General features: G+C 33.0%; 2 protein-coding genes across 14 annotated transcripts in view; both read right to left on the bottom strand.

Annotated features, from left to right (window-relative positions):
* LOC134840223 (PDZ and LIM domain protein 7-like) overlaps window positions 1-12,390 on the bottom strand; it is a gene marked incomplete in the record, with an annotated part of 361,076 nt that overhangs the window by 41,086 nt on the left and 307,600 nt on the right.
* LOC134840218 (androglobin-like) overlaps window positions 1-12,390 on the bottom strand; it is a 606,395-nt gene that overhangs the window by 342,846 nt on the left and 251,159 nt on the right. For 12 of the 13 annotated variants that reach the window (XM_063855945.1, XM_063855941.1, XM_063855947.1 and 9 more), the window contains exon 1: window positions 684-696. The exons of the other annotated variant lie outside the window; for it this stretch is intronic. The gene's annotated coding sequence lies outside the window, so the exon portion shown is untranslated. Of the gene's footprint in view, window positions 1-683; window positions 697-12,390 lie in introns of those variants that run through there. 13 annotated transcript variants of the gene reach the window in all.

The raw sequence follows: 12,390 nt of genomic DNA, 5'->3' as shown, positions 1-12,390 counted from the left end.
TGCTCAGGACGTCCTTCTCTTGTGGGTTAGGCCAGGAATGGGAGTATGATTGCATGCTGTTTCTTTGAGAGGTCCTGTTATGTGATAACATTTTTATGTTGGTTTTTTTCTGGTCTCTCTTATGTTACTTTGGTTGTGTCCTTTTTTCAAAAATCAAATTGTTTTTGGATTGGGTTTGATTTGCGACTTTTTTGTGTTTTATTATTTGTTTCTAAGACTTTTTAATAGTCTTCAAAAGAATAAATTATCCAGTTTTAAACTGGATTAATCCGGTTTCGGTACCGTTGGTTTTCTTTTCTTAGTCATGCTGTTATTTTATAATTTGCGGTGTTTAGTAAGCTGCGTTGTTTGTTTGGTTTATGTATAAGTCCTTTCCAACCGGGTTAAAGGAAAGTTTGAACTTGTTATCGCGTGTTAGAGTTGTTGATTGTGAAAGCTTGAAACTTAAAATCATTATTTATACAATTCTTTGTGGGCGAGCTGTGCGAATTTAGATAGAATTCTTGTGCGAATGAATGAAAATATTGAAGAGGTTAGTACTGCTTTCTCATTTTTTAAATTTATTGCATAGAATTTGAATTTTACTGTTTTTTTTTGGGAAAGTAATTTATAATTGAAATTACTACATTTGGTATGAATTTTACTACATTATTTAGTGCGAAAAATTAATGAGTTTGAATATAATTTAATAAGTTTGTATTTTTATTTGTCTTTTTCTGTTTTGTAGATGATTGTGGTGAGAAGACTAAAAGAATAAATAAAACATTGATAGAAAATGGTTAGTACAAGTTTAAATTTATTAGTTAAAAGTATTTTAGTTCATAATTACCTTAGTCTTCTGGGAAAAAGCCGTGGGGGAAGATTTCGCCAATCATGTCTGATGTTGTTAGTAACTTGGCTAGTGTGCGTATGACATTTTTAGTTTGTAGAAGTGGCCAAAGCAATTGAAGTGCCTTGATTGTGTTTAGTTCTTCTGTGCCTACTGCGAACTCATAAGGTGTGTTTTGGATGAGGTTATAGACTTTATGATTATATTTAGTATTGTGAATAAATTCTAATATGGGTATTTCAATAGGTTGTACAAATTCATGCGGGATAATGAAGGGTCTTTATTCTTCATCATTGAAGGTCTTTTTGACGGAACAGAGTATATATATTTGGGTAACTGGGTCATAGTTGCGTAGGATGCCGTGGAGGTTAGTATTTTTAATGCAATATGTAAAATTAAGAAAAAATGGTGACGTGTATTTTGTGTTAAGAAACTGAAAACGATGGTGGGGTTGTCTCCGTGGAGTGTGTAAATCAAAATGATTTTGTATAAAACGATAATATGTATAATTGTGCGTTTGTTTAGTGCGTAGCGTTATATCGTGGGAACAGTGCAAATTGCATTCCTGTGGTGAAACAAGTGAAAGGTTAGTAAAAATAATTGAAATTTATCAAAGAAGCTTTCATATGCTTGAATATCAACTTGTGCTACTGAAATAAAATGATCATGCTTTCTATCACAAATATGAAGTGTAAATACGTATGATGTTTTAATAAAAAAGTTTTCGGCTAGTTGCGGGTTTGCGAAGCGATCTTCATCTAAAAATTGATCTTGGTTAGGACGGATGATACTATGATTGTAGTATTCTATTGAAAAATTGTTAGCTCGGGGTACGGTGAATGTTTTTAATAACTTTTTATATCCAACGTAAGTAAATGGACGAGGTGTTAAGGATGTGGTGAGTCTAAATAATTTATTTTTGTTTTTCTCGATATTTTCAGTAGTGTTAGCTAATGGTAGGCAAAGGGGATTAGTATAATTATAGTAAGCTGTCGAATGAAGTGTTGGCATTAAAACATGCTCATCAACAAAACTTCGTGTTTCGTTAGCAATGGTAGGTGTAATTAATTTATATTGTGGAAATGAGGGTAGGGTAATTTCAAGAAAATTAATCTTGTTTGTGTGTTCCGGATTGTTGATATATTCTCGGGCTGTTCCGGGTTTGGTTGGGAATGGGTGATTTGGGAACTTTCGTTTAAAAGTGCGGTAAGCTCGGTTAGTACTGGTAGGTGTTTCGGTGGATGTGGATGACTGAGCTAATGATGGAGTGTAAGCTGAAGAGGGTGGGTGTAGGAGTTGGTGGATTTGAGGATGTTATTGTGAATGATAGTTGATGTATTGTAAGATTGTTGGGGTGTATTAATTATTGTTGTAATGTAATAAAATTGTCGAGTTCTTTGGAAATTTGGATGGTATCTGGGGAATTATTATGTGATCTGTCGGAATGAAATGGAGAATAGGTTGGGGTTACTTGGGAAGCGTAGGAAGGAGTGGAAAGGGATGGTAGTGGATGACTGGATTGAATGGGTCAAAAAAGGGGTTTCGAAAAAACTGAGGAGGTGGTTTTGGGTATGGGTAGAGGGAGATGGTTCGGCGTCTGCAAATTCGTCGGGGGTTTCTACATTTGAGTTATTAAATTGTGAGATAGTATGAAAAACTGAAATATCTGAGTTAGTATCAGAATTCGTGCTTGATGGTATATTAATAATTGGAGAATCGGGTGGCGGGAAAGCAAAAAATGGGATAATTGGGACTTGAGTTTGGAGGTTGGCTGGGTGGGAATTTGAGCGATGGAGGGATCCAAGTTGTCGGCTCATCGTGGGCTAAAAAATGATTATTTTGAGACTGAAAAGTGGTGGTCTGAGGTTGATCGATAATTTGTTCATATGTATTATCATTTTGTGAATGATGTGTCATTGTGTGTTGGATGGGACTTTGTGTTGTATTTGGTCTAAAATTTGGATTATTTGTGATTGCTAGGTTTCGAAAATTTCGGGGAACTACGGATAATGGATGGTTTTGTGGTAGGTGTGGTATCTGTGGTGCAGTAGGTGTTATATCTACATTATTATGTTATTCGTCGAATGTGTTTTGTCTTGTGGATATTTTTGTATTATATTCTTTTATTTGTGCATCTAAAAAATTTTTATTGATTGATGATGAAAAAGTTCCAAAAAATCCTGCAAATAGTATACGTGCTACACTTGCTTGTCGGTTTACTTGTGTGTGTATAGCGCATGTGTTATAGATTCCTTTTAAAAGTGAGAAAAGAAACCTATAAAATTAAACATAGCGTATCAGATTTTTAATTTTTCTAAGATGTAATAGGGCCATCCTAGAAAAGCGAGAATTTCGTTTTTTAAGGTGACAAAACTGAAAACATTTATAGGTGAACTAGCTTGTGGTCTATATTTTTCACCGTTTAAATATATGTAATCTTTGATATCTTTAAAATATCCGCTATAGTCTTGTGTATAAATGTCTGCAAATCCTGCGGTTTCGGCAAGTTTTCTTAAATTCTGGTCGACTGATGGTCGTTCTATTGTGTCCATTTGTGTTAGTAATTCTTGAAACTGTTGTGTTCTAACGTGATGTTGTAGATCAGATTTAGAATATATTCCAATTGATTGTAAATCAATATTTGGGTTACGAGCGATAGCTCTGATGCTTTCGCGTGAAATTTCTTTAAGTGGTTGCCTTTATGTAGGATACGGTGTAAGTAAGTAATATTTATCTTCATCAGGGTTTAATTGTACTACATTGTCGCTATTTTTTGATCCAAACGGGACTGCGGTATCCCAAAAATATGTTCGTCTTGAAAGTGTGTCAACAAAATGTACTTTATTTTTATAGAATATGGGGATTCTTTTATAACAACGTTTATCTTCAAAAACATATAATGGTGATACTTTTTTGGTGCAAGTATAAAACCATAAAATGTTTCCGTCGTAATAAAGAAAATTCGATCTGTTTCCTGATAATAAGTATCCTGCGTAAGGTATTTTTAGTACTGCTAATGCGAGTGATTGTAAGATTTGTGTTCTTTCTAATTCGCATAGTTGATGAAGTGTTTCTAATTCAGAAAGTGTCATTTCTTGGAAAATTCTACTAATTGGGTAGTCTAATTTCATGTCTAAGTGGATATCATAATGAAAATTACCAAAGCAGGTGCTATTCATTAGTGACAGTTCTTGTAATCGTGTGCTTTTACTGTCATATGTTTTTAGTTTTCCACCGGGTTGACCTTTGCCTTTATAAAAGTTAACTGGGACGTATGGTGTTCCTTCATTAATAAGATGACTTGTGGCATAAGGGTCAAATTTTACCTTTCCAGTGGTCATGTCGAAACCTTTTTCGTATTCGACTAGTATTTCAGAGTATTGTATTTTATAAAGTGGATTGCTATATTTACATGCAAATTCTGTTTCTTGATAGACTTGAAAACGTGTTAATTTATTTTCTATATCAAGAATGTTTTTAAAATCAGGGCTTTCTTTACGCTTGCTCGTATGGAATTGATTCAATAAAATATTTTTCATGAAATTTTATCATTCGAGCGTGTGTTTTTGCTACTTGAAATGTTGTGCATGTATCTTCGGGAAACCAAACAATTGTCGCTTGGGTCCTTGTTGTAGGGTCACAATAACCTTGATCATTTTTGCAAGGTAATCTATTTCCTTGATAAATCATGATGTTATCAGTTAAATCTCTTGTGAGTTGTAATTTTTCAAGTTGTATTTTCCAATCAAAAAACATTATTTCTTGATATCCTTTATTTTTTGTGTCTGCTTTGCAGTTTGAAGGATTATTTATTCCAATGTGTGGTATCCAGTGTTTATCGTGTATATCATAAGTTAATCGTCCGTGTGCGCCGTTATATGGGTATTTTTCGACTAATGCAATATGTCCTTGGTATCGTTCAAGTTCTGCTTGATGTACAGAATCGACAAAGACTTGAAAGTTTACTAATTTTCTGTCTGTGTTTTTATTTTTTGAGATTTTTAGTCCGAGTAATTCGTTTTTACAATCATCGGGATTAAGATAACAGTCGTTCTATATTACTTTGGTAAAATGATTCGTGATCAAGTCGGTTCTTATTTCCGTTGGAAACTTGTGAACAATGTACATTCTTCTCGGAAAATGTTGCTGTAATTTTATATCCTGTGACTGTTGTTGCTTGGGCTTTTAAATACAATGTTGCTATTACATTTGTAGTTTCTATAGCTTGTGGTTCTGTTTCGCATTGTGATACTTGATTTATTGCATATTTGTTTAGTGTTTTTTGTTCATTTTCTTCACAATCATAGTGTGTTACTAATAAACCCTGGGGTCCTGTGCGAGGAGAAGGATTTGTGTTTTGGTCGGAAAATATTATAAAAAGGAGGCGTTGAAATGTTAATATTTTTAGAATATACATGTGTATGATAATCCCAAGTATGGGTTATAAAATGTAATGTAACCAATTGTGTTTTTTGTATATCCATCGTATTTATATATTACTTCGGTTGTTATAAATGGTGGTGGTAGCGGTTGAGCTGTTATATTGGGTGGATTTAATGGGTAGGGATGTTGAACAATACTATTAAGTCTGATTGTGATTTCAAATTTTAATTGGAGACTGTTTTGTTGGAGTATTTGAATATTGTCTTCTCAAATATCTTTCTGGATATCTTGTCTATAATGTAATCTATTGAGTGCCCAATTGTGGAGTCGGTTACTTTCGTGATGTTGTCCAAATAATGGGGGAGGTGCTACGAAAGTATTCCAATCTAATCGTAAAGGGGTGTTCGATAATGATTGTTCTCGATATCTAGCGTCGAGATTGTTTGGTAATTTTAAAGAGAAAAGTGTCGGTGAGATCTGACTTAATGATGGTATTGACGGGAGTGATAATGTTTCTGGTAATGATGATGGTGTTGTATCTGTAGAAATATATATTGGTACATTTACTATGTTTGGTTCGCCTGGTGTATATGAGTGTGTTGCCCAGTATGGTAGGCGTTTGGTGGGATTGGGGGAGGGGGGGTTAAAAGGATTTTCACGTATTTGTTCAGACGTCGGTGTTGAACCTAATTAATCTGAGGGTATACTTGAGGTGCTATGTTGTGAAAGGACTGTGGGGGTTTCTGGCAATGTACTACTTGAAATTTCTTAAGTAGTTGGTGTTGGTGATTGGGGTATATCAAAATGAACTCTGGGGGTTTGAAAATTTCTATTTCTTCGTGGATGTATAATTTGTCTATTTATTTCAACTGTATTTTGATTTTGACTAATATATCTTGTGGTAATGTGGGGTATAAATTATATGTTGGTTCACTTAGGGATGCTTGTCGCTGAACTGGTTCTAGTGGTTCAGATTAGCGAGCGCGTCGTTCTTCAAAAGTGTATGGGTTATCTTGAAAAGAAATTCGGTAGATGTTTGGGGGTTTTGGGTAGTTGTGGGTATGGCTGGGTTTTCTTGCGAAGATGCCGGTGAAGACTGATTTTGTGATGGTTGGTTAGCAAGTTTGGAAATGTGTCCGACTGATCTTTTTCTATTGGGAAGATTTATGTTTATTGTAACATTATTCGATGAAAAGATATAAAAGGATTGTTGCTACGGCGAATGTGACTATTTCCTTTTTTTTTACATTTGCACATTGTCATTATTAGGAATGATAAAAATGTGATGAAAATTACGAATAGCCACAAAATAACTGTTCTACTAAAAATTGTTCGTATCATTTAAATAGACTTTGAGTTATCGTACCTGTGAATGTGGTCAATGATTTGGGAAAGTTGGAGATATATTTCAAATAGGTAGTAGAAAATTTAAAAAAATATTGCAAAAAGTTGAAACAGAATGAAAAATTTTATGGAAAGATTTAAGATTATAATTTTTAAGGTATCGACTGTTAGAGAGAAAAGAATTTAAGAAATGATTCGTTCATCGAATATTTTTTTTTGTAGGGCGAAATTCAAGTGTGGTCGGATTATTTATTGCTTTTTTGACAAGTGGGTTGAGTTTTGTGAAAAACTGTTGGAGGCTAATTTTATGGTGTCCGGGAGGTCTTCTTTGCTTTGTTTTTATTTGTTGTGTAATCTGGGCTATTTTTGAAATATTTGCACTTTAGGCCAAATGATTATGGTCCTCTTTTACGTTAGGCTAACTTGCCATTCTTGGTTGGAGGGTTTTTGAGGTCTGAGTTGTGAAAATATTGTTGATCTTTGCGTTATAAGGTAGGGGAGGGTTGTAATATTATGGTGGTAATTATTTTAGTTGTCAAGATTTAGCGAGTTGCTTATTTTTGACCTGGAGGTTGTAAAGTTATAGTTATAGATATGCCTGGAGTTTAATATTTATCGGCTAGTAGGTTTCTGTTAGAGATATAGAAGGTGACGAATTTGAGTGAATCCTATTGGCTGAATTTGAGCTAGAATTGTTGCGTATGTTTCAGCATGTTATCTTGAAAATATGAAAGTTCAAAATGATTTAGGGGTGTACAAATTATTAGTTTAAAAATCAAAGTTGTTTTTGAAATTCAACTTTTTAAATTATTTTAGATTGTGAGATGAATGTTTTGTAATTTTTACGTGGTTGATTTCTAAGTCGTGATGATTCTCTGTGTTCTGAATTTTCTACTTGTGGTAAAATTTTTTCTATCGTTTTCCTGTTTCTTTCCTTTTGAGGTATTTTTGGGTCTGGCGTTTTTGTATTATTTTGAGTTGTGTTTTGTTTTGATTTTGTTTATGGTGAACGTTGTCCTGTATATTTGTTTCTTGTTCTGTATGTGTATGGTTTTGAATAACTTTTAAACCTTTAAAAGAATATAATTGAGTTAATTCGCGTAATGTGTATTCTTTCGGGTAATAGGGTAATAGATTGTTAAGATGTTGAACAATTTCTTTTTTGGTTGAATCTGTGAGTTTATACGATAGGTCAGTGGGTTTGGCAATTATTTGGTATGGTCCTTTTCGAAGTGGTTGTAATTTTTTAGAGATTCCTTTTTGTGTATTGAAATTAGGTATTAAGACAGATGTTCCATTTTTTAAATCTGTGGCTGGCATGAAGCGTGAATTAATTTGGCTGTTAATGTTTTGCTTTTGTAAGAATTTTTTGGTACTTTTTGGTAAATTTCATTGTGTTTTTTATCTCTATTTAAAATCCATTTGGTATGTGCACCGGACGCTAATTTAAGAATTTGTGGATGATGATATTGATCTTCATCATGTGTGTGTAAAAGTAGGTTCTATAAATTGAATCTTTATTTGTTTGGCAATAACCTTGTGCATTTTTATGGGCATTTGCTGTAAACATAATTGATTTTGTGGCTTTTGATTAAAAATCATTTCATATGATGACATTCCTAAAGTGGTCGTGATTTGTAAATTATTTGATAAGGGAAATAATTTTTCATCTGCTGACCATACTGTGTATCGTGTATCGTCTCCATTTATGATACATCTGAGATATTCTTGTAATGAACGGTTCATACCTTCAACTAAACTGTTTGTCCAAGGTGCATGAGATGTACGTGGTTTATGTTTGATATTATATAAGTGGCATAGTGTGATGATTTCATTATTTATGAATTCTGTACCGTTGTCTGTAACTAAGATTTCGGGTAATCCGAATTTAGCTATCCAATGTTCGTGAAGTATTGTGTAAGCATAGTAAGCATTACAATGTGCTACTGGGTTGAGTGCTACATAATGTGTGAATGCATCAACAATGACCATAATATAGGAAATTCGTTCAGAGGATGTTGAAATTGGTTCTTTTGGTGTCGAATGAAATGCGATGGTTGAAGAAAAAACTTTGTTCTTTAAAATCTTGTTTTTGTGCCATTTGTTTTTGATTCGGATAAGGTTTGTTCAATTGACATATTATACAATCGTTGCATAATACTTTTATCCAAATTGGGGCGTTTGGAAAGTAAAAATTTTGTGTAAAATTTGAATATGTTTTTTTCTGATCCGGAGTGTCCTTTTGTATTTTGTGTATGGGAGATATTAAATGCTATTAGTATCATACTTAAAGGAAGACAGGGAACTTTAGAATCTTTTAATTGATATTCTAAAAGATCTGTTTTTTCATTGATTGTTGTGTTATTAAATTTTCGGAAATATCGGAGGGGTGTTTTGTTTCCTAAGATTTTGGTATCAGATTTACTGGCTTAGTTTTATATTTGTGCCATGATTTTAGTTGTCTAATTTCTGGGTCGAGATTTTGATATTGTTTTAAAAATTCAAGTGTATTTTTTTCTGTTGGGGGGAGAAAAATACTGTCAATTTCTAGTTTCGATAGGGGAATTGTGTCAAGTGGATCATGGAGGTCAAAAACTTGATTTATTGTTTATTTTGAATCATTTGTTTGTGGTCGTGATAATTTTATTTTATCGGTCAAAGTTTCTTTTTCAATTAATGGAAAAAAGTCTTTATTATTCGATTGTTGTTTTATTTTCTTTTGTTGAGTATTATTTTTTATCCATTGTGCGTATGGAATTAGTTTAAAAGTAGATGTGCCTAATGAATCAACTTCATAGTGATTATTTTGTCAATCTAAATTCAGTGGAAAATGTTGAAGATTATTTATTTGGGATTCATCAACGTCAGTTTTTACTGCATATTTGCATCCTAATCGGGGTGATGTTTCATCTTTTGCGAGATAGAATTTAATATTTTTTGGTATTTCAACTGTAGTTTTTCGTGTAAGTGGTTCAGGTGGCGTATTTCTACTTAATGTATCTGGTAATGCAAGGTTTTTTTCCTGCTGTCCAAACTAAATGTAAGCTTGGGAATTTCATTAAAATTAGTTGAAATCTATAAACTCTATGATTAGGATTTGATTTTTGTGTGAAGATAAATATAATTGGTTTATGATCTGTGAATAGAACTGTTGGGTGTTTTGATCCAAATATCAGAAATTCGTATTCTGTAAGTGTATAAATTATAGCTGTACCTTCTCTCATTAGAGTTGAGAGTCGTAGCTCGGCTTGTGTGAATAATCTTGAATTTGCTGATATGAGATTCATTTTATTTGTTCCACTATGTGATTGTAGTAATGCTGCGCCGATGCCAAAATTTGAAACATCGCTCATTGCATAAAATGGTTGGTTTAAATCTGGAATTGTTTTTGAAATTTGTTCTGTCAAAAATTTTGTTCTATTGTGTCCATTTGTGTTAGTAATTCTTGAAACTGTTGTGTTCTAACGTGATGTTGTAGATCAGATTTAGAATATATTCCAATTGATTGTAAATCAATATTTGGGTTACGAGCGATAGCTCTGATGCTTTCGCGTGAAATTTCTTTAAGTGGTTGCCTTAATGTAGGATACGGTGTAAGTAAGTAATATTTATCTTCATCAGGGTTTAATTGTACTACATTGTCGCTATTTTTTGATCCAAACGGGACTGCGGTATCCCAAAAATATGTTCGTCTTGAAAGTGTGTCAACAAAATGTACTTTATTTTTATAGAATATGGGGATTCTTTTATAACAACGTTTATCTTCAAAAACATATAATGGTGATACTTTTTTGGTACAAGTATAAAACCATAAAACGTTTCCGTCGTAATCAAGAAAATTCGATCTGTTTCCTGATAATAAGTATCCTGCATAAGGTATTTTTAGTACTGCTAATGCGAGTGATTGTAAGATTGTGTTCTTTCTAATTCGCATAGTTGATGAAGTGTTTCTAATTCAGAAAGTGTCATTTCTTGGAAAATTCTACTAATTGGGTAGTCTAATTTCATGTCTAAGTGGATATCATAATGAAAATTACCAAAGTAGGTGCTATTCATTAGTGACATTTCTTGTAATCGTGTGCTTTTACTGTCATATGTTTTTAGTTTTCCACCGGGTTGACCTTTGCCTTTATAAAAGTTAACTGGGACGTATGATGTTCCTTCATTAATAAGAAGACTTGTGGCATAAGGGTCAAATTTTACTTTTCCAGTGGTCATGTCGAAACCTTTTTCGTATTCGACAAGTATTTCAGAGTATTGTATTTTATAAAGTGGATTGCTATATTTACATGCAAATTCTGTTTCTTGATAGACTTGAAAACGTGTTAATTTATTTTCTATATCAAGAATGTTTTTAAAATCAGTGCTTTGTTTACGCTTGTTCGTATGGAATTGATTCAATAAAATATTTTTCATGAAATTTTATCATTCGAGCGTGTGTTTTTGCTAGTTGAAATGTTGTGCATGTATCTTCGGGAAACCAAACAATTGTCGCTTGGGTCCTTGTTGTAGGGTCACAATAACCATGATCATTTTTGCAAGGTAATCTATTTCCTTGATAAATCATGATGTTATCAGTTAAATCTCTTGTGAGTTGTAATTTTTCAAGTTGTATTTTCCAATCAAAAAACATTATTTCTTGATATCCTTTATTTTTTGTGTCTGCTTTGCAGTTTGAAGGATTATTTATTCCAATGTGTGGTATCCAGTGTTTATCGTGTATATCATAAGTTAATCGTCCGTGTGCGCCGTTATATGGGTATTTTTCGACTAATGCAATATGTCCTTGGTATCGTTCAAGTTCTGCTTGATGTACAGAATCGACAAAGACTTGAAAGTTTACTAATTTTCTGTCTGTGTTTTTATTTTTTGAGATTTTTAGTCCGAGTAATTCGTTTTTACAATCATCGGGATTTAGATAACAGTCGTTCTATATTACTTTGGTAAAATGATTCGTAATCAAGTCGGTTCTTATTTCCGTTGGAAACTTGTGAACAATGTACTTTCTTCTCGGAAAATGTTGCTGTAATTTTATATCCTGTGACTGTTGTTGCTTGGGCTTTTAAATACAATGTTGCTATTACATTTGTAGTTTCTATAGCTTGTGGTTCTGTTTCGCATTGTGATACTTGATTTATTGCATATTTGTGTAGTGTTTTTTGTTCATTTTCTTCACAATCATAGTGTGTTACTAATAAACCCTGGGGTCCTGTGCGAGGAGAAGGATTTGTGTTTTGGTCGGAAAATATTATAAAAAGGACGCGTTGAAATGTTAATATTTTTAGAATATACATGTGTATGATAATCCCAAGTATGGGTTATAAAATGTTATGTAACCAATTGTGTTTTTTGTATATCCATCGTATTTATATATTACTTCGGTTGTTATAAATGGTGGTGGTAGCGGTTGAGCTGTTATATTGGGTGGATTTAATGGGTAGGGATGTTGAACAATACTATTAAGTCTGATTGTGATTTCAAATTTTAATTGGAGACTGTTTTGTTGGAGTATTTGAATATTGTCTTCTCAAATATCTTTCTGGATATCTTGTCTATAATGTAATCTATTGAGTGCCCAATTGTGGAGTCGGTTACTTTCGTGATGTTGTCCAAATAATGGGGGAGGTGCTACGAAAGTATTCCAATCTAATCGTAAAGGGGTGTTCGATAATGATTGTTCTCGATATCTAGCGTCGAGATTGTTTGGTAATTTTAAAGAGAAAATGTCGGTGAGATCTGACTTAATGATGGTATTGACGGGAGTGATAATGTTTCTGGTAATGATGATGGTGTTGTATCTGTAGAAATATATATTGGTACATTTACTATGTTTG

Source organism: Symsagittifera roscoffensis, chromosome 2 (assembly GCF_963678635.1).
Source record: "Symsagittifera roscoffensis chromosome 2, txSymRosc1.1, whole genome shotgun sequence".
Lineage (NCBI taxonomy): Eukaryota > Metazoa > Xenacoelomorpha > Acoela > Convolutidae > Symsagittifera > Symsagittifera roscoffensis.
This window is presented reverse-complemented; position numbering and strand designations above follow the sequence as displayed.